The sequence below is a fragment of the Malus domestica genome, chromosome 09, assembly GCF_042453785.1.
Source record: "Malus domestica chromosome 09, GDT2T_hap1".
Taxonomy (NCBI): domain Eukaryota; kingdom Viridiplantae; phylum Streptophyta; class Magnoliopsida; order Rosales; family Rosaceae; genus Malus; species Malus domestica.
The window spans coordinates 31,478,006-31,502,983 of NC_091669.1; the positions used below are offsets into that span (position 1 = coordinate 31,478,006).

The following is a 24,978-nucleotide window of genomic DNA, read 5'->3' on the forward strand; positions in this document are numbered from 1 at the left end:
TATATATTATTGTGAATATAATGTTAGTACTGACATGACATTAACATTCGGTTGCAATATTTTGTTCCTATTGGAATATCTTCAAATAAAATGTTAATTTAAAACGTCAAATGATATTTGAGGGCTATTTGGTAATTTACATTTTGTAATTTTTTTGATCCATCCGATACGTTAAATAATAATGTCATTCTATATATATTTTGTTATCTCTTTGTGGTGCTCAATTATTGAGACAGCCAATCAAATACTTAGAACACACAAAAACACTTATTATATATTGCATCATATATATTACAAAATCATTAAATGAATTTGACAGCATAAGGCTTTGCCTTCAATTAACTCAACGTCACGTAAGAAACTGAAGGCTCGATTGGAAAGAGTTTGCTGCCATTTTTTACTATTGTATGTCTATGTAGCAGTTTTGACATCTTCTTTGAAAATGCTTTTAAGAGAAATTGCAAAAATAAACAACTTCTCCCAATGAAGATCCAATTGTTGCCAATGAAGCATAGTTTTCTACTATGAAAAAGTTGAGGTTTCACTATAAAACCAGTTAGCAATATGAAAAGGAGGTCAACTTACTTATAAGTTCATAAAAAATCTTCCTCTGGTCAATGTGAAATTCATTTTTAACATCGTTTATGTGTAGACATGGAAGCACATAAATTTGAAAGAAGTAGAAATGAGCTATTTATAGTTAATATAATAAGCAAACAAACTATAGATCGTCACATATAAAAATGTGGAGCAAAAGTTGATGAAGTATAATTATATATGCATTGCAAGTGGCCTTTACCATAATGGTGGAAATGTATTGAGCTTGTCACGTTCCAATCCCAACATACGTCGAAAATTGACACGTGACAAGGAAAATAATGTTCGTTGAATACGGTATAAGATACAGAATGAAATACTTTAACTGATAACCCAAAATAATGTGAAGGTGGCTAAGTTCTCCACAAAATATTTACAAATATGTACATCCCAAAAAAGAAGCATAATCTTTAACTGCTACCCCCACCTACAAACTTCTCGGAGTCTACTCAAACCTATCACCTGTATGATCAGTGCCTACACCATCGAAATGGTGCACCAGGCAAACAACAACCTGGATAAGTTGCGAAGCTTAGGAGAGTGACAATAATATCAAGTATGTGATAATAATTCTAATGCCAACCATCAAACACAGTTTACATATCTTGAATATAAATCATTCATAAGAAATCAATACCAACTTTTGTAAACCCCGAATGAGTCACCCAGACATCCAATAGTTCGTCTGAAACCAATCACAAAATCTCACAACCATCTTCTCATACAACACAATAAAAAGTAGAGTTACAGTGACACAGTTTGGCCGAAGCCTACACCTTTGAAGTCATCACAATTCAAATTCAATAAATCCCAAGGTGAGTACGATTCCTGACCACCACTCAACGGAATCGCGAAATATGAGGGATTCCGGACCATCTCTCAACGGAATCCAAGTGGATACGATTCCGGACCCTCACTCAACGGAATCGCTAAATACAATACGTAACAATAACTAAATGAAACCCAATTTAGATACGATTCCAAAACATCACACAACAGAATATCAGAATAGAAGGGATTCCAGACCATCTCTCAACGGAATCCGAGTGGATACGATTTCGGACCATCACTTAACGGAATCGCAGAAGACCAACAATCAGAATGTATGGCAGCTTAAAGAAATGAGACAAGCACATGCTACTTAATTTACAAAAACTCAACAAAGGGAGATTAGACACAATTACTAAATTTAGAACAAATCATTGAAGCGGAAGGTGAAACAATATCGAAGCAACAAATCCCCATCATAATGGTTAATGGTCATTACTAGTCCTCACATTAATTTCAACATGCCAATCATACAAATCAAACCACATTTCCAATATACACGCCACACCCCATTTCATAAACATAAATAGATGTCGAAGTATTGAAATAACAATTCAATAGAACATATTCATAAAACCAATTCATATCCATACAGGATCATAATTATGACAACCTGATAATTACCAATATCGTATATATTAAAGTCACTCACCTGGAGTCCGTGCTAATGTACCTTAGCATGATAGTCAAGGCATCACGTTCTATCACCGCCTGTGGCCAAGTCCAATTTGACCAGGAAGGTCCTTAAATTGGCTCGCACCCAACGAAACCCTAGAGTGGGTGTTCTTCAATTCGGCTTCCTTGGTGTTCCAATGCCCCAACAACCAGTTGGGTCTTGTTCTTGGGTCCAAGGGAAGTTGATTAAGGGTGATGGTGAATGGTAATACTCTTCGGAATGACAATTCGTCGTCGAAAACTCATGGGTTCTCCTATGGAGTTCTACATGAAATAAACCTTAAAAACCCTTAATTTTTTGGTAGAGAGGGAAGGAGGAAGGTAGTTGAGCAAGTTGCAAGTGAAGGAGATAGGAAAAATCAAAAGAGAAATGGTAGGAATTGACCTAAAATTGGCCGGTTCGAAAATAAAAAGGGTTGATGGTGTACACAGGTTCACCAAATGGGAAAAGAAAGTGTCAACCTCTCTTTCTTCCTATAGGTCCTTTCTCATCCTTTAAAAAAACCTGCTGTGTCCCCTTTCTAGGCTGCTGACTAACCTTTTTCCACCACCTAAAATGCCCAATTCCACTTATAGTAGCCGGTCCATTAATAAAAAAAAATATGGGCCTTTTACCCATAAGTGGAAATTAAAATAATTCCCACAATCTATATTTTCACCATTGCAAACGTCCGTAACTATACCATTATAATTCGGACTCGCAAACGACTTTCGCCTATGCGTTCGTGGGTTCAAGATTTATTTAAAAACACCAGTTGTAACTGCGAAATGTCAACGAAAGATAAAGATTGATTATGAAACTTCCAACTCGATAACTAATCAATTACTAAACTTATAATTAGTGGAATTAAAATTAACTAATAAAGATAACGTAATCACGAAATACGAATTTAAATTACAAAATACGTAATAAATGGTGAAATTCCGAAGATGGGATTTCACAGAGCTCTTGTATGACGGTCTGGGTTCGAATCCTGTCGGTGACTAATCTAACACTTAATCTTACAAAATCCATTGTTTGACAAACAGAGACAAATTAGAAGTAAAAACCTAAAATGGATGTCTAAGCCCGGGTTCGAACCGGGGACCTCTAGTGTGTGAGACTAGCGTGATAACCGACTACACCACCCAGACTGATTTGTCGAGGTTTTTATATTTAATGTTATTTTACTAAGTGTGATGCATGTAGACTTGTGAACACAAAACATGAGCTATAGCGAAACGACAACCTACGAGGCTCCAATTTAAAGGGCATTGCTCGCGGTTTAATATTATCATTTAATGATATATTTTTTTACTCAGGAAATGAAATCTTGTTTAATATTTGTTGATGGCAAGTTTAAATATATCTATTGATTATCTGAGATGATTTTACGAAAAGATTTGACTCGTCAATCAAAAGACGTTTAGAAATATGAAAGGACAAGCTGAAAACCCATTTTAATTTCACACCGAGTGATAAAGACTCCAACGGTCCTAATAAAGCAATAAAGCAATATTATTAAAAGACTCCAACAACCTAAATCCATCAAAATTTATTAAAATTTGATAATAAAGCAATATTATTGACGGAAAAATTATAACATTTATACATTTATAAAGGCGTAAAGTGAGATTTTGTATAGAGTATAAAGAGAATAACAAAAATGAAGCCGAAAAGAAATATTATGGTGTTGTACTAGTGAGCTTCTAGAGTTGGATAGTACAATCTACAATGTTCTTCATCCATTACAATCCCAGTCCAATCTTTTTAGGATGATAGACTGAAGGCAACACAAATCAAAGGGAATGAGAATTTTGTAGCATGTTTGGGTAAACACGCTGCACGAAATGATTAAATAAATGGGTCGAAATATAATTAACTATATTTTACACACACAAACACAAATGATGCGGCACAAACACAACCCATTAATTAATAATTTAATATGATCAAGTCCTAGCTTGAACCGATCAATTCTAACCTCATGAGTTGGTAGAGGCCAACATCATATCATTAGGGCAGAAAGGGCCCTATATAATCATAATAGTGCCTCATGCACGGCAGAAAGATCGCAAAGAAATTACAGCTCAGTTCGTTAAGAATATTTACCTCTGTTTTGAAGGGTCTCGACTTTGATTCTCCAGTATTGCTTCTGTAAAAATGAAATACATTTGATAGAATTGTGCGCACTCCATTAAGTACTGAGTACTCGGCATGGCAATATCTTACCCAAAAAACCCCAACACTAAGCAAGATACCATAAAGGTTTTAAATTTTGGGGATAATGGGGCTCGAAGAAAGCAAAAGTCCAAGCTCCACCAACACCCCACCACAAAATCAGCAAGCTCTTGCACGCTCAGATCCAAAGTTCATGAATTTGGGGATTGTGGTTGATTATCATGCCAAGTTATAATGATTACATATATCTAATGTTAAATAAAAAATAAATAAATAAATTGGTGGATGCAAACGTTTTTTCAATAAAAACGATTAGTACCTTAATTAACACTAGAAGAAGAGAGAGTTTGAACTTGAAATATAGTGAGTTAATCCAGCATTTGCGATAGATGCAAACATTTAAAAACTTATAAACCACACATTTTCACAAGTTATCATCAAACATTTATTTTCATTAAGTGATAGTACCCTTTTTTTTCTCATCATAGTACAATGATTGATAGTCGGTACCATGGTAGCTACACATGAATGACAATGAGTTCATCGTCCATCTTTATTACAATATAACTGAGATTTCTTCACGATCTCAGAAGATCAGTGATGGTATTTAGCATTGAGGGGTGGGAACGCCGCAGGCAGAAGCAAGTTTTCTGGCGTTGGGGCTAGTGACGTATGTCCTGAGGGCTGGGTTCTTGATGTACCCGCAGAGGCAAGGCCTCTGCTCCCTCAGCTTCTGGCAGCAAGTGCCTGAAGGGGCTGACCCTGACCTTATTGGCCCCAGGCATGGGCTCAACTCCACCGGACTGCATGTCACTGCCTCCGCCGTCCTCGCCACTTCGCAAAGCACCACCGCCACCGCCAAACACAACACCAAACTGCGCAATGACTGCTTCATCGTCTTGGTAAAGTAGATTTATAGAGAGAGAGAGAGAGAGAGAGAGAGAGATAGTACTGTATGTGGTGCACTTGGGCAAGTTCCCTCAGTGCGCATTTATAGGAGGGAGGAGGCTATATGCCGTGGTGGGTGGGAAAGACTCTTGTTACGGTTACTTTTCCCATTTTTGTTTTTGGCATGATATATACACCAAGTTAGCATTTATCTTGGCTTTTTTCCGAAACATGTTACTTTTTTGGCTACCATGCTTTAAAAAGAAAAAAAGAAACAATTGGTAGCAAGTCATAGTTATTCACTTTTTTCGAGCTCCGAGAGCTATGAAGAAGTTTGCTTTGCCCGTGGCCACAGTCAAGCAGACTCACTAGCTTGGAGCATCAAACCCTACCATAGTTGAATACACAGAGTTTTATGTTTTGTTTTGTCTGAATTTATCTCTTATACTCATATTTTATATTACTTTACTCATATAATAATTTTGAATCATCTCCCTCTCTTTAAATTAAAAAAATAGATAAAGAATTTTTATCCAAATAATTTAGTCTCTGACAAGAAAAATTGATAGAAGTGATCCCTGAACTTGCCCACTAAAATTTATTTTGGTCTTCCCGTGAAAACCTTGTCAATATCGTCGTTAATTGTCGCGTGAACACTATTGAAAGATACGTTAGTTTTGTTGACATAGTGTGGGCCCTCCTTGGTCTTTTCAACTCGTTTTCACATTTGACACTTGAAACCACAAGAATCACCTTGGCATAAAAAATAAATAAATAAATAAAAAAAGAGAACAAAAACTCAAAAAAAAAAAAAAAAAAAAAAAAAACCCAAATTCCCATTGATTATCTAGAACAAGCTCAAGTCCATCTTAATTTCATACCAAGTGATAAAGACCCCAACGGTCATAATTACAAAATGCATAAAAAATGACAATAAAGCAATATTATTAATGAAAAAAGTATAACGTTAAAGCATTTATGAAGACGTAAAGTGAGATTTTGTGAAGAGTATGAAAGAGTTTCAAACATGAAGCCAGAAACATATTATATTGTTCTACTACTGAGCTTCTAGAGTTTGATAGTATAATGTTCTTCATCCATTACAATCTGAGTCTTATCTTGTTAAGATCACAATTTTGGACGAGACTGAAGGCAACACAACTCAAAATGAACAAGAATTTTGTAGCATGTTTGAGTAAACCATTGCTCCAAATTATTAAATGGGTCGAAACTGTATTTTACACACACAAACGATGCGACACAAACACAAGCCTTTAATATGATCAAGTCTCAGCCGTCTAACCTCATGAGTTGGTAGCGGCCAACATCACATCATTAGGGCAGAAAGGGCGCTATATATGACCATAATAGTGCCTCACGCACGGTAAAAACACTGTAAAGAAATTACAGTTCAGTTCGCTAAGAGCATTCATCTCCGTGTACAAGGATCTCGAATTTAATTCTCCATGTATAAAGATGAAATACTTAATTTGACGGAAATGTGCGCACACCATTAATTATGAGTACTCGTCATGGCACTATCTTACCCAAAATCCCCTACTCTAAGCAGGATATACCAAAAAGGTTTTAGATTTTGGGGATAATGGGACTCAAAGAAAGCAGAAGTCCAAGCTCTACCGACACCCCACCCAAAAATCACCAAGCTCTTGCACGCTCAGATCCAAAGTTCATGAATTAGGGGAGTATGGTTAATTATAATGCCAAGTTATAATTATTTATATATATGTTAAATCTTAAATAAATTAATAGATGCAAGCGTATTTTTTTTTCAATATAAACAATTAATACTGTAATTTACCATATGTGAAAACGAAGAGTTTGTATATGAAACACAATGAGTTAAAAAGAATTTTGTTTTAACTATCAAGACAATTCATCGTTTGCCATCGGTGCAATCGTTTAACAACTTATAAACCACACATTTTCACAAGTCATCAACAAACATTTATTTTTAAGGAAAACTAATGAAAATGACTTGAAAACTTTGAGTTTTAACGATAAGGACAAAATAAAGGGTAAAGTGAATAGGACCAGGTTTGACTTTTTAGTGTAAAAATGTGATTTTTCATTAAAATGAACAATACCGCTACCTTTTCGTTAAAACTCCCTTATTTTTATTACTTGATAGGGTACCATTTTTTTTTCTCATCATAGTACACTGATTAACGATACCATGGTAGCTACACATGAACAATGACAATACTTTCATCATCTATATTTATTACAATTATATAATATAACTAAGATTTGTTCATGATCTCAGAAGCTCAGTGATGGTATTTAGCATTGAGGGGCTGGAACGCCAGATGAATAAGCAATTTTTCTGGCGTTGGGGCTGGTGACTTATGTCTTGAGGGCTGGGTTCTTGATGTACCCACAGAGGCTAGGCCTCTGCTCCCTTAGCTTCTGGTAGCAAGTGTCTGAAGGGGTTGCCCCTGACCTTATTGGCTCAAGGCATGGGTTCAACTTCACCGGACTGCATGTCATTGCCTCTGTCATCCTCTTCAATTGGTAAAGCACCACCGCCACTGCCACCGCCACCACCAAACACAACACCATGTTAGAATATAAGGAATGGTTAGGATGGTGCCATGTGTCATTAGTATTGTTGATGCACAAAATCAGTGGGAGAATGACATTAGGAAATATTGTGGGAGAATGATCTCCTTTTATAGAAAAGTTTTTAGCTTTGTTCTGACATTGACACATGTCGTGTTATGATTGGCTTCTGATGTTGACATGTGTCACATTGTGATTGGCTTCTGATGTCGACACGTGTTGCACTGTGATTGGCCTCCTAGTTGGAGGGAAACTCTTCTGGGTCCTTGACGGTATAACGTTAACCGGTGCTCAGTAGTTTCGGGATTGGTCAAGCATGGTACAAACAGTGCTCCCCTAAGTTCCCGAGTGAGGGAAGCTCCTCGGTTGGGGACTTGCAAGATCCAAGCCGCTGAGTAATCACGAAACTTCTAAGTACCGAAGTGTGGTATCATTTTCACTTGTCTTATCTGTCTCATAAGTAGATGTGGCATCTTCTCTGGAAGTACTTTTCCTCAATCTAGGGGTGGTATCCTTAATCGGTGGAGATGCACAAGGTAATGAATCAATTTCACTTGAAGCTTACTTTTAGTTTCAGGCTTGGTCAAGCGCAATACCAACCATGTAGTAGGAGTCCCCCAAGTTGCCGAGGTAGGAGATTTGCCGAAAGAGGTGATAGACAAGGTAAGCAATCAAAGTTCCAAGCAATCAGTCTCATATCAGAAGTTTGATTTCGAGTTCCGGCTGATTGTTCTCATTCTCCCTATCTTGCAGGCAGCAAGAAGGATAAAGAGAAGAAAAAGGAGAAGAGATAATATGAGATACTTTTGCTTTTGAATAAGTAACTTTCCACAGACTTATTCTTGAACTGGGCTGGAGGGTTTTCTGGTTTTCTCCAGAGTATAAGGCCGACTCAAGAATTTGAGGGTCAAAACAAGTCCATCAAATCTAGAGTATGTTCGACCCTGATGATATGAGATACTTTTGCTGTTGACAAAGTAGTAGATGTATCGACACATGTTCTGTTACGCTTGTCTCCACATGCTTCCTTGTATCATTCTCACTTGCCCTATCTGTTCCTCAGGCAGATGTGGTATCTTCTCTGGAAGCATAAGATGTTGAAGATGAGTACTCGAGAACAATGCTAGGTAAGTAATCAGGCAAGGGGTTCCACGCAGTTAGTTCCTGACTGGAAGCTTGATTCCAAGTGCTGGCTGATTACTCTCTTTCTCCTTGTCTTGCAGGTAAGAACACTGCCAAAGGAAAAGAGAGGGAAATCGCATGATATGGGATACTCTTACTTTTAACCCTGATGATATGAGATAATTTTACTTTGGTGTGGCTTGTTTGCAGAGGTATTATCGAGGGGAAAAGAAGCTGAGTATTTCGAGAGACTCTGCTGAGAGTGCCCTCTCGGATGTGAAGAAAAGTTGAGCATTTTTTTTTATTTGCAGGTCTGCCTGGCTGTGGAGGATGAAGGTCGACATATATAGGAATTATCCTAAAAGCGAGTGGTAACGCTATTCCTTTACCCTTCTCGATCATAGCAATGTAGTGAGAGCTGCAAGATTCACGTATTTTAACTTTGTCAGAGCACTTTGAAAAAGTGGTCTGTGGTATTTGGAAAGCTGATGTTGCGTGTGAAGATTGCAGACAAGCTTTATCCAATGAAATCTGGCTCTCGAAGTTCAGAGAGCGGTGCCTCTTCGGTTTTAGAATAAGCAATCTTGTCGGGGATCTGGCTCTCGAGATTCGAAGAATGGTGCCTCTTCGATTTTTGAGAAAGTAATCCTATTGGGAGTCTGGCTCTTGAGATTCGGATAGTGGTGCCTCTTCGATTTTTAAGCAAGTAATCCTGTTAGGAGTCTGGCTCTCTAGATTTGGAGAGCGGTGCTTCTTCGATTTTTGAGCAAGTAATCCTGTTGGGAGTGTTTTCTTGAATGTGAGTAAAGGTTGGGAATTTTTGCCAGTCTGCCTTGCCACTGAGCACGGAGGTTGACACACATAGGGACTTCCAGTTATCAAGCACTGGTGTTGTTCCTTTACCTTTGTGGGTAATGGTAGGGTAGCTGGACCTTCAAAATTTATGTGTCTAAACTTTGTCAAAGATCTTTGGCAAAGTTATTTGTGGTACCCGAGGAGTTGATGTTGCGTGTGGGGATTGTTGACAAATTTTACTCAAGAAAATCTGCTTCTCGAAATCCGGAGAGTTGTGCCTCTTCAATTTTTGAACTAACGATCATGTTGCCCTTTCTTTTATAGGGGCACCAATTGTGTGCAAGAAGTACGTTCAGAGAGTTATTGCTTGCAGGAATTTTCCCCTTATTTTTGTACTTCAGAGATTTATTGCACCTCATTTCTCCTTCATCATTTCTGAGAATGTCTGGCCCATTCGACCGTCGTTTTGACTTGAACTTTGGTGAAGATGCAGCCATGCCTTCTCCAGACAACATATAGCGCCCATCCTTCTTATTCTTTACTGGTCCTCTTACCGTTGGGGACTTTGTGATGAAGAATGATATGACTGCTGCGGTGGTGGCCAGGAACCTTCTCATTCCTAAAGATAACAGACTACTTTCCAAACGGTCTGATGAGTTGGCTATTAAGGATTCTCTAGCTCTCAGTGTTCAGTGTGCAGGTTCTGTGTCTAATATGGCCCAACGCCTATTTGCTCAAACTCGCCAAGTTGAATCATTGGCGGCTGAAGTGATAAATCTCAAACAGGAGATCAGAAGGCTCAAGCATGAGAATAAACAGTTGCACAGGTTCGCACATGACTATGCTACAAATATGAAGATGAAGCTTGACCAGCTGTAAGAATCTGATGGTTAGATTTTACTTGATCATCAGAAGTTTGTGGGTTTGTTCCAAAGGCATTTATTGGCTTCATCTCCTGGGGCTGTACCGCGTAATGAAGCTCTAAATGATCAACCTTCGGTGCCTCCTCCTTCTGGGGTTCTGCCTAGTACTGAGGCTCCGAATAATCACCATCTGGTGCCTCATCTTTCTGGGGCTCTACCAACTCCTGAGACTTCTCTTGAGCAACCTTTGTGAAGGTTCCCTCTTATTTGTTTATTTTGATTCATGTATATGTACATATTTGTAACTTATCGGAGATATCAATAAACAAGCTTTGCTTCATTTCAACGTATTATGTTAAATACACCAATGCCTTTTTCACTAAGTTCTTTGAATTTTTTCTTTTGTTGAAGCTTTGTGAGTGAAGCATGTATGCTGAGGAAGTGCTCCTTTAATTTCCCGAGTGAGGAAAACTTCTCGGTTGGAAACTTCAAAAATCCAAGTCATTGAGTGGTCGTGAGACTTTCGAGTATCAAGGTGTAGTAGCATATGGTAGGAGTCCCCCAAATCTTTGGTCGAGGGAGTTGACGAATGAGGCATTTCCCTTCTAAGTGGTAGCCCAAAACTCCGCCTTCATATATATTTGTTATGAAAGTTGTTAGGCCCAAAAAAGAGGAGGCCTAGGCAATTTTTTTTTTCAAATTTTTGAATATATATATATATTTAAGCTTTGTAGGTGAAGCTTTGGTGTTGAAACTTTGTTGGGTACCATGAATTGATATATATATATATATATTTGAGCTTTGTAGGTGAAGCTTTGTAAGTGAAGCTTTGTAAGTGAAGCTTTGTTGGGTACCATGAATTGATTTTGCTTCACACTATCTTGATCAAGATAATGTGAAGCTTTTGTAGGTGAAGCTTTTGTGTTGAAGCTTTGTAGTTGAAGTTTTTGTAGGTGAAGCTTTTTTGGGTGAAGCTTTTGTTGGTGAAGCTTTTATGGATGAAGCTTTTATGGGTGAAGTTTTTGTAGGTGAAGCTTTTATGCTTTTGTAGGTGAAGCTTTTGTGGTGGGTGAAGCTTTTGTTGGTGAAGCTTTTATGAGTGAAGCTTTTATGAGTGAAGCTTTTGTGTTAAAGCTTTGTAGGTGAAGCTTTGGAGTTGAAGTTTTGTAGGTGAAGCTTTTATGTTGAACCTTTGGAGTTGAAGCTTTTAATGGGTACCATGAATTGATTTTGCTTCACACTATCTTGATCAAGATAGTGTGAAGCTTTTGAGAATTTGTAGTTGTCCTCCATTGATGAAGCTTTGTTGAATTTCCCAATTTTGTTTTTTTTTTTTTTTTTTTTTTTTTGGGAAAACTAGATATTTGTTGAATTTCCCAATTTTTTTTTTGGGAAAATTAGAAATTTGAAAATGTGGGAGAGACAACATATTCAAATTTTGCTTCCACACTGTTGAGCAAGAGATTGTGATGCAAGCCACACCTTGTAGTAGTCGAAGGTTTTGATGAACCATATAAATTGAATTTGCTTCGAACAGTCTTGATCAAGAGTGTGTGAAGCTTTCTACGAGTTGTAGTTGCCCTTCATTGATGAAGCTTTTGTTGGCACCATAAATTGGTTTTGCTTCACAATGTCTTGATCAAGAGTGTGTGAGTGAAGCTTTTGAGAATTGTGGTTAAAGTCTTTTGATGAAGCTCTTGTTCGCACCATAAATTAGTTTTGCTTCACACTGTCTTGATCAAGAGTGTGTGGAGCTTTTGAGAATTATGGTTGCCCTCCATTGATAAAGCTTTTGTTGGCACCATAAATTGGTTTAGCTTCACACTATCTTGATCAAGAATTTGTGAAGCTTTTGAGAATTGTGGTTGCCCTTCATTGATGAAGCTCTTGTTGGCACCATAAATTGGTTTTGTTTCACACTGCCTTGATCAAGATTTTGTGAAGCTTTTGAGAATTGTAGTTGAACTCCTTTGATGAAGCTCTTGTTGGCACCATAAATTGGTTTTGATGAAGCTCTTGTTGGCACCATAAATTGGTTTTGCTTCACACTGTCTTGATCAAAAGAGTGTGAAGCTTTTGAGAATTATGGTTGCCCTCCATTGATGAAGCTCTTGTTGGCACCATAAATTGATTTTGCTTCACACTGTCTTGATCAAGAGAGTGTGAAGCTTTTGAGAATTGTGGTGTTTGCATTGTTACAGAAGAGAAATATTTGAAGTAGATGCAAGAAGGCTGAATAGCTTGATCTTCGTATGCCATGCACTGAAGTTGTTGTTTGCTTGCAATAAGACTTTGTTGGTGACTATAACTCTTGTTGGGCATAAGTGCTCCCTTAGTTGAGTTGTCAAGCTTGAGGGTTTTTGATTATTTGTGAATGCTAGGAGTTCACATGTACAAGTTATACCACTCGTCTTCTAGTAGGTGGAATGAATGGTGAGTTGCTTTCATCACTTGGTTGGTGGTATGAATATGAGTTCCTTCATCACCTTTCATCACATTTCATCACCTGGTTGGTGGCACGAAGATAAGTTCCTTCTTCACCTGGTTAGTGGCATGAATGGCAAGTTGCCAAATGATATTAGAGTACCGGTTGTATATTTCATCACCTGGTTGGTGGCATGACGGAGAGTATGGGTTGTACATTTTATCATTTGGTTGGTGTCATGAAGATGAGTTCCTTCTTCACCTGGTTGTGGCATGAGTGGCAAGTTGCCAACTGATATTAGAGTATGGGTTGTACATTTCATCACTTGGTTGGTGGCATGAAGGAGAGTACGGGTTGTACATTTCATCACTTAATTGGTTGTACATTTCATCACCTAGTTGGTGGCATGAAGGAGAGTACGAGTTGTATATTTCATCACCTGGTTGGTGGCATGAAGATAAGTTCCTTCTTCACATTTCATCACCTGGTTGGTGAGAATAAGGGCAAGGTGTCGAGGCACATTGTAGCAAGTGTCGAATGACACAAAGTATGTTGAGCCCTTTCGAATCACAATTGGCTTATGTATGAATGTGTTGGAATGTATGATTGAACGAATATACTGTGAAGCTGTTCGTTTATTTGTATAGTTTTGTTAACATATACTTAGGTTTTGTTTTATGTTGGAAGCATTCATGTTGAAGCTTTAAACCCGAGTGTTTCATTGCTAGGAATGTATGAGGATTAGGACCGAGTTGTCTAAATCACCTATTTATTGAATTCATGCCAAATAGTCTTCATTACATAAGATGCCGAACGGCTGAAGCTTAACACTTGTACACTGTGAGTTTACTTGTAATAGTACTTCAAGTGATCAGCGTTCCATAGATGGCCAAAGGTTTTGCCATCGGAGCTTATAAGCTTGTAGAAGCCAGGGCGATTGATGCCAACAACTTCAAACGGTCCATCCCAGTTTGAACTAGGTGTTCCTTCACTTGGGACTCTGTCGTAGAGTAATCTTTTCTTCAATACCCAGTCCCCCACTTTGAAATAACGAGGTTTGACCCTTGAGTCATAGTAGTTAGAGATGCGTTGCTTGTAGGCGACATTCCTCAAGTGAGCCTGGTTTTAATGTTTAGATCTAAGTTGAGGGTAAGTTGTTTGTCATTTTCGCTTTGCACGTAGTTCTGGACTCGGAACGTTACTTGCTCAAGCTCAACTAGGATAACTGCCTCTGTACCAAAGGCAAGTGAAAATGAGGTTTCTCCTGTTGATGTCCGATACGAAGTGCGGTATGACTAAAGAACTTAGGGTACAAATTCTGGCCAACAACTTTTAGCCTTGTCCAAGCTGGTTTTCAAAGTTCGCTTGATTATTTTGTTGATGGCTTCTACTTGTCCATTAGATTGGGGATGAGCTGGGGAGGTAGAACATAAGTTGATGTTGAACTTAGAGCAGAACATCTTGAACTTATTATTGTCGAACTGTCGCTCGTTGTCAGTGACTATCGCATTGGGAATGTCGAATCTACAAAGGATGTTCTTCTATACGAAGTCTTCTATTTTTGCCTCAGTAATGGTTGCCAAGGGTTCTACTTCAGCCCACATTGTGAAGTAGTCAACTGCATCGATTGCATAGCGGACCTTACCCTTCCCTGTAGGCATTGGGCCGATTAAATCATGTCCCCATTGGGCGAAGGGCCAATGGCTGATCATAGGAGTGAGCGGCTCGGGAAGGGAGTGAGGAATAGTTGTGTATCACATGAGCGAGATATTTCGATGGCATCTTGGTGAAGTGTTGGCCAGTAATATCCTTGGCGAAAAGCCTTGGGTGCTAGGGATTGAGATCCAGCATGATCTCCGCAGTCTTTTTCATGTATTTCCCGAAGGACAATTTCCACATCTGCGGGTGTAAGGCATCTTAGGTATGGTAGGTTAAAACCCCGCTTGTAGAGTTGGTCATTAATGATTAAGTAACGGGTAGCCTTGTATCGAATCTGCTTAGCTTGAACTTTGTCATTTGGAAGGGTGCCATGAGCAAGAAATCTATAAATCGAGGTAATCCAACTATCCCCCTGTTGTAAGTTGCACACTTCCGCAACCATGGTGCTTGGTGCTGCCAACAATTTGACCTGAATTTTTCTCATAATCTTGTCTTTCACCGCTGAGGCGAGGTGAGCCAAAGCATCTGCATGACTGTTTGCCGCTCGAAGAATTTGGGTGATCTGGTAGTGGAAGTGCTTGAGTAATAATTGTGTTTGTGCCAGATATGCTGCCATGAAGCTATCCTTAGCGTCAAAGTTGTTGGTGACCTGGTTAACCACCAATTGGGAGTCACTGAAGATATCAATTCGTTTAACCCCAAGGTGTTTGGCTCAATGTAAGCCTGCTATGAGGGCTTCATATTCGGCCTCATTGTTTGACACCTTGAATTTGAAACGAAGAGCATATTCCATCGCCACTTTGTCAGTGGTCGTAATGACTAGTCCTGCTCTACAACCTTGTTGGTTGGATGAGCCATTAACATATAGACTTCATGCTGGGGCTGTTGGTTCTATTTTCTGAGCTTCCGAGGGTAATGAAACCACTTCTTAAGGCCTAGAAACAATGTCAACAGGATATGTGAAGTCGGCGATGAAGTCTGCCACTACTTGGCCCTACTCAGCTGGCATTGGTTGGTAGGAGATGTCAAACTCACCCAATGCTATCGCCCATTTTATCATTCGCCCCGAAATGTCAGGACTTTGGAGTATCTATCAAAGAGGATGATTGGTAAGCACGATGATAAAGTGTGCTTGGAAGTAAGGGTGAAGTTTTCGAGCAGACATGACCAATGCTAGAGCCAATTTCTCAATGTTGGAGTATCGTGTCTCTGCATCTTGTAAGGCCTTGCTAGCGTAGTAGACAGGTCGTTTAACATTACCATATTTTCAAATGAGAACAGAAATTACTGCTGAAGCCGATACCGACAGATAGATAATGAGAGTGTCACCATCCTTAGGTTTGAAGAGCGGAGGGGCTTTACTCATGTAGTCTTTGAGGTTCTTGAATGCCTCGGCACATTCATCAGTCCATGTAATGTACTTTTTACTTCCCTTAAGTGCTTTGAAGAAAGGAGCACATCTGTCTGTGGCCTTAGAGATGAACCTAGTTAAGGCTGCCACCTTGCTAGTAAGGCTCTGGAAGTTTTTTGAAGTTACCGGTTCCTTCATGTCGAGAATTGCTTTGATCTTCTTGGGATTAGCCTCAATGCCTCGTTGGCTTATCATGAAGCCTAAGAATTTGCTAGAGCCTATGTCGAAGGCACATTTGTTAGGGTTCAACCTTATTCAATACCTCTTCAGAATGGTGAAAGTTTCAGATAGGTTGGTGATGTGTTGGTCAACATGTTTGCTCTTAACTAGCATATCATCAACATAAACTTCCATGCTCTTCCAATCTGTTCTGCGAACATCGAATTGACTAGTCTTTAACAAGTCGCCCCTGCATTCTTTAGGCCGAAGGGCATGACTTTATAGCAATATAGTCCACTATCAGTAGTGAAGGCTATGTGTTCTTGGTCTGGAGGGTTCATGAGGATTTGGTTGTATCCTGAGTAAGCATCTATGAAGCTCAGGAGTTCACACCCTGCTGTAGAGTCTATAAGTATGTCAATGAGAGGAAGAGGAAAGCTATCATTCGGACATCCTTTGTTTAGGTCGGTGTAGTCGACACACATTCTCCACAAGACCTTTTGGAGCAGGAGTCTTTCTTTGGTCAGATTTTTCTTAACAAGGACCACATTTGCTACCTATGTTGGGTAATTGACTTCACGGATGAAGCCTATGCCTTTGGGTTTTTCAACTGCTGCCTTCATTGCTTTATATTGTTCAGCGTCATAAGATCTTCGCTTCTGTCTCACCGGCTTGGTCTCGGGGTCAATACTCAAGCGATGACATATGATATCGGGAGAGATGCCTGGCATGTCTTCGTATGACCAGGTGAAAACCTTAGTGTTCTCTTGCAAAAAAGAGATCAATGCCAACCGAATGGGTGGTGACAAGGTGGTGCCAATCTTCACCATGCGATCTGGATAATCTTTTAATATAGAAACCTTCTCCAGCTCTTCAGCGGGTTGTGCTTGCTGGGTGAAAGAGTCATCTTGAGAATCGTCGGGTTGACTGTTGCCACCGTGAAGATCCAAGTTGGCTTCGTCTGAGCTGATCTTTATGGCTTGGTCATGTATAGAAAAGGTTTCCTTAGGCACATTCAGGCGTTGTTGCTTGACCGAAGTGTTGTAACATGACCGTGTATTAAGTTGATCTCCTCTGATGTAACCATTGCCATAGGAGGTTGGAAATTTCATTAACAACATATGTGTGGATACCATGGCCTTGAGATCATTGATGCATGTGCGTCCAAAGATGACATTGTATGCTGTTAGGCAATCAACTACCAGGAAGTTAGTGGTAATGGTAGCTGTGTAAGGGCATGTACCAATGGTGAAAGGTAAGTGTATGCTCCCTATAGGTTACACGATATCACCGGAGAAGCTTATCAGAGGAGAAATCGAGCGATCGAGCAAGTGTTCAGCTACATTAAGTGCCCTGAAAGCTTTAATAAACATGATATTGACCGAAGCCCCCGTGTCTACCAGGATTCGTCGTACTTCAAAGTTGGCTATGTGAGCCTCCACGATCAGTGGGTTGTTGTGAGGGTAGATGATACCTCTTTCTTCCTTAGGGTAGAAACATATTAGATCCAGTTAGGCTTTTGGTACTTGCCTCCCATGATGTCTTCCATGTGAAACATTTGGTGGCCAGGTCTTAAAGCTTATTCACTGTTTTTCATGGCACTATTGGAAGATTCAGATATGGGTGTGCCACTGCTTATGGAATATATCACATTCACTTGGCATTGGTTACGATTATCCCTTGAAGGGTGAAGAAGGAATCGATCAATTTTTCCTTCATACGCTAAAGCTTCAATATGATCACGAATGGTGATACATTTCTCGCCATCATGGCAGTTATGCTTATGGTAGCAGCAAAACTTGCCCGTGTTCTTCGTGGGCTTGTAACCCGGCTGCCTCGGCATTGGTTTCGGTATCAGGTGTGCTATGCTGGGGTAAATGGCCACACATGTGGCGTTCAAAGGTGTGTATGTCTCATACCTCTGGGTAGGGCCTGTCCTGACATGTGCTTGGCCAACTGTGTTGACTGCCTGGGGGCGTGCATTATCGTGGCGATACCCTTGGTTATCGCGATAGTGTCCCTTACTCATTTTACTAAAATGAGACTGGTGAGGATGGAAATCTTTCCTTTTGCCCTAAGATTGATATGTATGTTGACTTGGTGAAGTATTAAGTAAGGCAGATGGAAGCACCGCTGCCATTTGGAAGGTCGAGGTCTTCTCATTTGGTTGGATCTAGCTTTCACTCCCTACTTGCTGATAAGGGGTGGCTGTGAGGGGGTTCCCTTGATATGTCATTGCCTCAGCCGAGGCATGGTTGTAAGCCTGTGCCATCACCTTAGAGTAAGTTTTCCAAGTGTTGGCATTGATCATGTACTTGAAAAAACAATCACGTAGGCCTGTCGTGAAGGCTTTGAGGGCAGTCTTGTCATCTACCTCGGCACAACGGGAATACTCATGGCTGAAGCGGCCATCATACATACGTAATAACTCGTCTGGCTTCTGGCGAATAGTGTACAAGTTATCCGCAGAGTGCAAGCGATCGGTCTGGAAAATATGTTGAGAAACAAACAATTTCCTCAATTCCTCAAATGAGTCTACCGTCTCAGGTGGAAGACGGTAATACCAGTTTAGAGCTCCGCTAGAGAGGGTGGAAGGGAAGAGAAGACATCGTTATTCATCGGTGTGCATTCGGTATGCCATGGTGGACTCAAAGAGGTTAAGGTGTTCAATCGCGTCATCCTTTCTAGTATAGAGTTGCAAGCCAAGCTTTTGCTTTGTCTTTGCTTTAAGGAAGGTGTCGAGGATCCTCCTTGTAAGAGGGCCAGGCCTAGGTTGGTTCTAATTTGGTATCTCAGCTTGTCGTTTGGCTTTGAACTTGTTTACTTCCTTAGGAAGCTGTAGGATAAGAGGGTCCTGAGTGAAGTCATGTACCAGTGGAGCTTTCTTTCGTAAATCTCCATCTCCTCTTGGAAGTAGAAAGGTTTGATCCAGAGCATGTGATTTTTCCCTGGACTCGCCTACTAACTTCCAAGGTATGTCTGTCGGAACATCTCTGAGTCCCCTATACCTTCGTGTTCCTCTAAAACTTGTTTCCCCTTCCCCAAATTGGTAACCGGCCTGGGACATGAGAGGGGACCAAGTCTTTCAGAGACCCTTGGGTCATTGATCTTCAAGCTTACATGGATGAGATTGTCTCGACGTTACTTTAGGAAGTCTCGACAGTCACGAAAGACGGCTTTCGATCTTTCTACTCCTTCTGTAAAGAGGTGCCTTCCTGCACTCCTCTTGTTTCGGGTCGAAGCAGCTGGGTTGAGAGAAGTCTCATGTTGGTCACCATTTCGATGAGTAGCTCGCTCCTCAACAGGAATACCCATGTCGAGGGCAAATGACCCTCCGTGTTGAAGGGCACCCAGTTGATGGCTGACTTCCATAAGGGTGATGAGCTCGTGTGTTTTAGTATATCTAGCCTTGTGGAGCATCTCAAAGACGTTCTCATACTACTCTTGGAGGATCTCATTCTTCATCGCCATCTTGTTGTTCTGAGCCTCCAGCTCATCGACTTTAGCCTGAAGAGCAAACTTCTTTTGTTCCTTATTTCGTTGCTTCGCACCAGGTGCAAAAGGGGTGTCATTCTGTGTGCTGTTGCTTCTTTCGCTCCCTGGTAAAAAAAGAGTGTACAAATGGTGGAAACCAGCTTAACAAAGCTGAAGAAAGTGGGAACAAAAGTCGTTCCCACAGACGGCGCCAAATGTTTATGCACAAAATCAGTGAGGACTTTGGTACAACAGAAATTGTTAAGTTTGTGACCTTCTCTAGATTGCTCTGGTCACTAGTATAGATAAGTATGTAAATGGATAGAGATAGGGAAGCAAACACAAGATGTACGTGGTTCACCCAGATTGGCTACGTCCACGGAGTAGAAAAGTTCTCATTAATTGTGAAGGGTTTACACAAGTACATAGGTTCAAGCTCTCATTTAGTGAGTACAAGTGAATGATTTAGTACAAATGACATTAGGAAATATTGTGGGATAATGATTTCCTTTTATAGAAGAGTTTCTAGCTTTGTTCTGACATTGACACGTGTCGTGTTGTGATTGGCTTCTGATGTTGACACGTGTCGCACTGTGATTTGCTTCTGATGTTGACACGTGTCGCACTGTGATTAGCCTCCTGGTTGGAAGGAAACTCTTCTGGGTCCTTGACGGTATAACGTTGACCGGTGCTCAGTAGTTTCGGGATTGGTCAAGTATGGTACAAACAAGTATAGTAGAGAATCTTGAGTTAGTTATAAGGGGTTTGTATGTATATAAAACAGATGTTGGAGTAATCAATTCAATGAAATATTGTTGAATATTTATTACTTCAGTTCTCTCTCTACTTTCTCTCATTACGAAATCTCTCTCTGTATTCATGTCTTCTTTTGTACACTTCTCTATTATTGTTGTCATGGTATCTTCGCTGGCAAATGGTAACATCGTCGTCGGTTAATGATTCATGTGCTTTCGCTCGTCTCGTCGCTTTTTTCTGGTGCTTCGTTCTTGGTGGTAGTTGCTCTTGTTGCTTCGAGGAGCTAAGTCGATGAATAAAACCCTAGAAAAAATTGGGCATTTTTCGTCAGTAAGTCGGTGATTGATTTTCTTGAAGTTACTCAGTAAATTGTTGATCTTCTTGTCGATTGAAGGTGTTGCGTTGTAGTGTTATCCTAATTTCGTTTTGCTAGTTTGTGATTGTCGACGAAATTGAGTTGTCCAGCTTTTCTTGATCGTCTCTAGTATGAAGAATATTGTGTTGTTGATCTGTTTTCTTACTACAATCATTGTCTGCTTACATATTGTTATTCGTCTGTGGTAAATCTTGTTGAAGAATTATGTGATTTGGTTGCTTTCTTAGCCTTGAAGAAAAGTCGATTTTGTATTCATCATCATGGTTACTGTTGCTCAATTAGCACTTACTCAATCACCAATTTCCTCATTGATTCCTAGTGTTGGTAACACTATTACAGTGAAATTGGATGATTCCAACTATGTTACTTGGAATTTCCAAATGGGACTTTTGTTAGAGGGAAATGAAATTATTGGTTTTGTTGATGGATATATTCCCTGTCCGGATAAATATAATGATTCTGACCCTGATGAGGAAATTGTTGCTAATCCATAAAATCTTACTCTCAATTACAAAGTGTGGAAGATTCATGATAAAGCCTTCATGACTCTTATCACTGCTACAATGTTTACTGCTGCATTGTCCTATGTCATTAGTTGTCAGAGTTCAAAAGAAATGTGGACCAATATGAGGGAAAGGTTTTCTAACATGACTATAACAAGTGTAGTTCAAATGAAGATTGATTTGCAAAACATATAGAAAGGACCAGAGTCTATTGACTTGTACTTGCGGAGAATTAAAGATTATAAGGATTAACTTGCTATTGTTGGAGTGATTATTTCAGATGAGGATATTGTCATTGTTGTTCTTAGAGGTCTTCCTCCTGAGTTCAATACTATCAAGGCAGTTATAAGGGGCATGGAGAACCTTGTATCTTTAAAAGAGTTGAGATCTTAGCTGAAAGTTGAATAAGCTACTTTGGAAGAAGTTATTAAACAGGCCTCCACTAATGTATGCTTCTAATTCAATCAATGATGTTGGAGAATCCTCTAGTTCAAAACCATATTTTGGTGATGCAGGTCATAGTTCATCTCATAATCTTTTTGGTTATGTTTCTTCACATCCTCAAATATCTCAAATCCCAATATTAAAACAAATGTCACTTCCAAATCAAATGCCACATATGAATATTCATTTTGCCTTTGTTTCTCATAGTGGTTCAAGGACTTACAACAACTTCAAGGGGAATAACTTCAAAACAAAAGGGAAAGGAAAGAAGTTTTATAACAATTTTCAGCAACCTTAACAAATTGGTTCTCATTTTTCATAGCAGTCTTCACATAACACTTTTCAGGGCTCTCAATTTTAATCTACCAGTTCTCCAATGGCTAATGAACAAGTGTATCAACCTCTTCAAGTTTATCAGATCTGCAATAAGAAAGGTCATAATGCTCTTCATTGTTTTCAAAAAGGGTGTCAAATCTGCAACAGAACTGGTCATACTACCGCAATTTGTTTTGACAGAGATAATGGTTTTTCTCAAATGGTGCCTTCACAATTTTATCCACAGACACAAATGTTTTCTCCACAACAATTTCAAGCTTTTAGTTCTCATACATATCCCAACTCTTAACATGCAACATTACCTTCACAATTTCCAAATGCAGTTGTGATTAATCATCCTCAGTTTCATCCTGCAATGATGCGTTCTCAAAACCATCCTCATGTTGCTATGACTGCAAGATCTCATCCTTCTTCATTTGCACCACATCAAGAATATTGGTTACTTGACTCAGGGGCAACACACCACATGACCTCTGATTTGTCAAACATTCAAATGGTTGCTCCATAATCATCCTCAGATACTGTCACTAGTGCTAGTGGAGAAGGTTTACTTATTGATCATATTGGACAATCTAATCTTCCCCTTCAATCTCATAATCTTTTTTTAAAGTATATCATACATGTACCTCAATTATCACAACATTTATTATCTATGCATCAACTGTGCAAGGATAATAATTGTAGGTGTACTGTTGATGAGTTTTCTATGTGCATACAGGACAAGGTCACTCAAAAAATTATGTATCAAGGAATGAGTAACAATGTTATATATCTATTTCCAGTTATGAAGTCTTCTCAAGTTTCTCCAGCAGCATATATTAGATAAAGAATAAATTATGCGCTTTGGCATTGCAGACTAGGTCATCCTTCTAATTTAGTAGTTAAGATAGCACTCTCTAAAACAATTATTCCCTTTACTTGTATTGAACCCTCACATACTTGTACAACTTGTTTACAATGCAAGTTTACAAATCTACCTTTTCCTTCTGTGGCTTCAAAATCTGTAATTCCTTTTGAAGTCATTCATACTGATGTTTGGGGTCCTTTGCCTAGTTTGTCTATTAAGGGATATAGGTAGTATGTGTTCTTTATTGATGAATGTACAAGGTACACATGTATATTTGCATAATGGATAAAGATGTTGTTTTTTATTTTTTCGTTCAATTTCAAGCTTTTGTGCACAAATTTCTTTAATGCACATATCAGAATTTTGCCAAGTGATGGTAGTGGGATCACTTGAAGATTTTTGGATGTGCTAGTTATCTATCATTGAGGCCTTTTAGATCTAATAAACTTGAACCAAAGACCAGTGAATGCATTTTTTTTTTTTGGGTATGTTGCTCAATATAAATGGTTCATCTATTTTAATCCTAAAGACAATAAGCTCATTATCTCTAGTCATGTCTTATTTGATGAAAGTGTTTTTCCTGCAATACATATGGATCATATTCCTAAATCAAGTCCTAGTCACACATTTGCCTTTATACCTTACATAGTACATCCCAATAATTTTCATCATACTCCATTGGTGCCTATACCTTTTCCACAAGTGTTCTCCAGATATTCAAGTTCTCAAAATATTTTACTCAGTCTTGTTCTCCAACAAGTGACCTTGTCTCTTTTGGTACCTGTTCTTCATTACCAGTTTCTACTTCACTATCAGTGGATCTTGCATCAGTAGTGAGTTCTTAAATCAGGTCATTTCTGAATTATATCCTAATATTAATATCTCTCAGGTTTTTGAGTTTCAACAAGTGTCTATTGTTGATTGACATACTCATCCCATGATGACTCGGTCAAAGTCGGGTATTTTTAAGAAGAATAAGACATTTTATGTTGAAGTTAAATCTGAAGACTATTCTCTCAAAGAGCCCCAATCATTCTATGCAACATCCAAATTGTCACAGTGGCAAGGTGCAATGCAAGAGGAAATGGATGCTCTTATTCAACAGAAAACTTGGACGTTGGTTCATCTTCCCCCAAATAAGAACTTGGTTGGATGTAAGTGGATTTATAAGATAAAAAAACATCCTGATGGTATAGTTGCTCAATACAAAGCCATGTTTGTAGCTAAGGGGTTTTCACAAGAAGTTGGGTTAGACTATTATGAGACCTTTAGTCATGTGGTTAAGCCTACCACAGTGAGACTTATACTTTCTTTAACTGCTTCCAAAGGCTAGAAACTCAAATAGTTGGATGTTAAAAATGCCTTTCTACATGGCTTTCTTGAAGAAAACGTATATATGACTCAACCTCATGGTTTTGTAGATCCCATACATCCAAAACATGTGTGTAAACTCTAGAGATCACTATATGGGTTGAAGCAGGCTCCATGAGCCTGGAATGAGAGGTTTACCAAATTTCTTCCATCATTGTTTGTCAAGTATGAGAATCAATCCATTGCTGTTCTTCTATTGTACATGGATAATAGTATTCTTACTGGTAATATTGTTGCTAAGGTTCAAAGTGTGATAAATCAGTTGACTAAAGAGTTTGATATGAAGGATCTTGGTTTTCTAAAGAGTTTGGGAGCAGCCTCTCCATAAATGGGGGTAAGGCTAGCCGACATTCACCTCTCCCAGACCCTGCGTAAAGCGGGAGCCTTGTGCACTGGGTACGACGATCAGCTTGCAGATTGAGTATTAGTCCAGTGGTACTTTTGTTTATCTGTCCAAGTACATGAAAGATTTGATACAAAAGGCTGATATGTTGAATTGCAAGCCTTGCATTACTCCATATCATCCTAATCACAAGTTACTTAACCATGGCAACCTTCCATTCTCAGATCTTTTCACCTATAGGAGTATAATTGGGGCTCTCCAATATCTCACTTTTACGAGACTTGACATAGTCTATTCAATTAATTAGGTATGCTAGTTTATGCATGCCCCTTTTGAAGATCATTTCATTGCTGTTAAACGGATTT

The 24,978-nt window shown here is 39.2% G+C and overlaps 1 long non-coding RNA gene and 1 other non-coding gene across 2 annotated transcripts; both read right to left on the reverse strand.

Moving 5' to 3' along the window:
* Positions 1-817: 817 nt before the first annotated feature.
* Positions 818-5,376, reverse strand: LOC139188012 (uncharacterized). The gene is made up of 2 exons (XR_011571082.1): positions 2,078-5,376; positions 818-1,074 (listed from the first exon to the last, which is right to left on the reverse strand). It is a non-coding gene; the product is annotated as an uncharacterized lncRNA (long non-coding RNA).
* TRNAV-CAC (transfer RNA valine (anticodon CAC)) lies at positions 3,161-3,234 on the reverse strand. Its single transcript has one exon. It is a non-coding gene; the product is annotated as a tRNA-Val (tRNA).
* Positions 5,377-24,978: the final 19,602 nt, after the last annotated feature.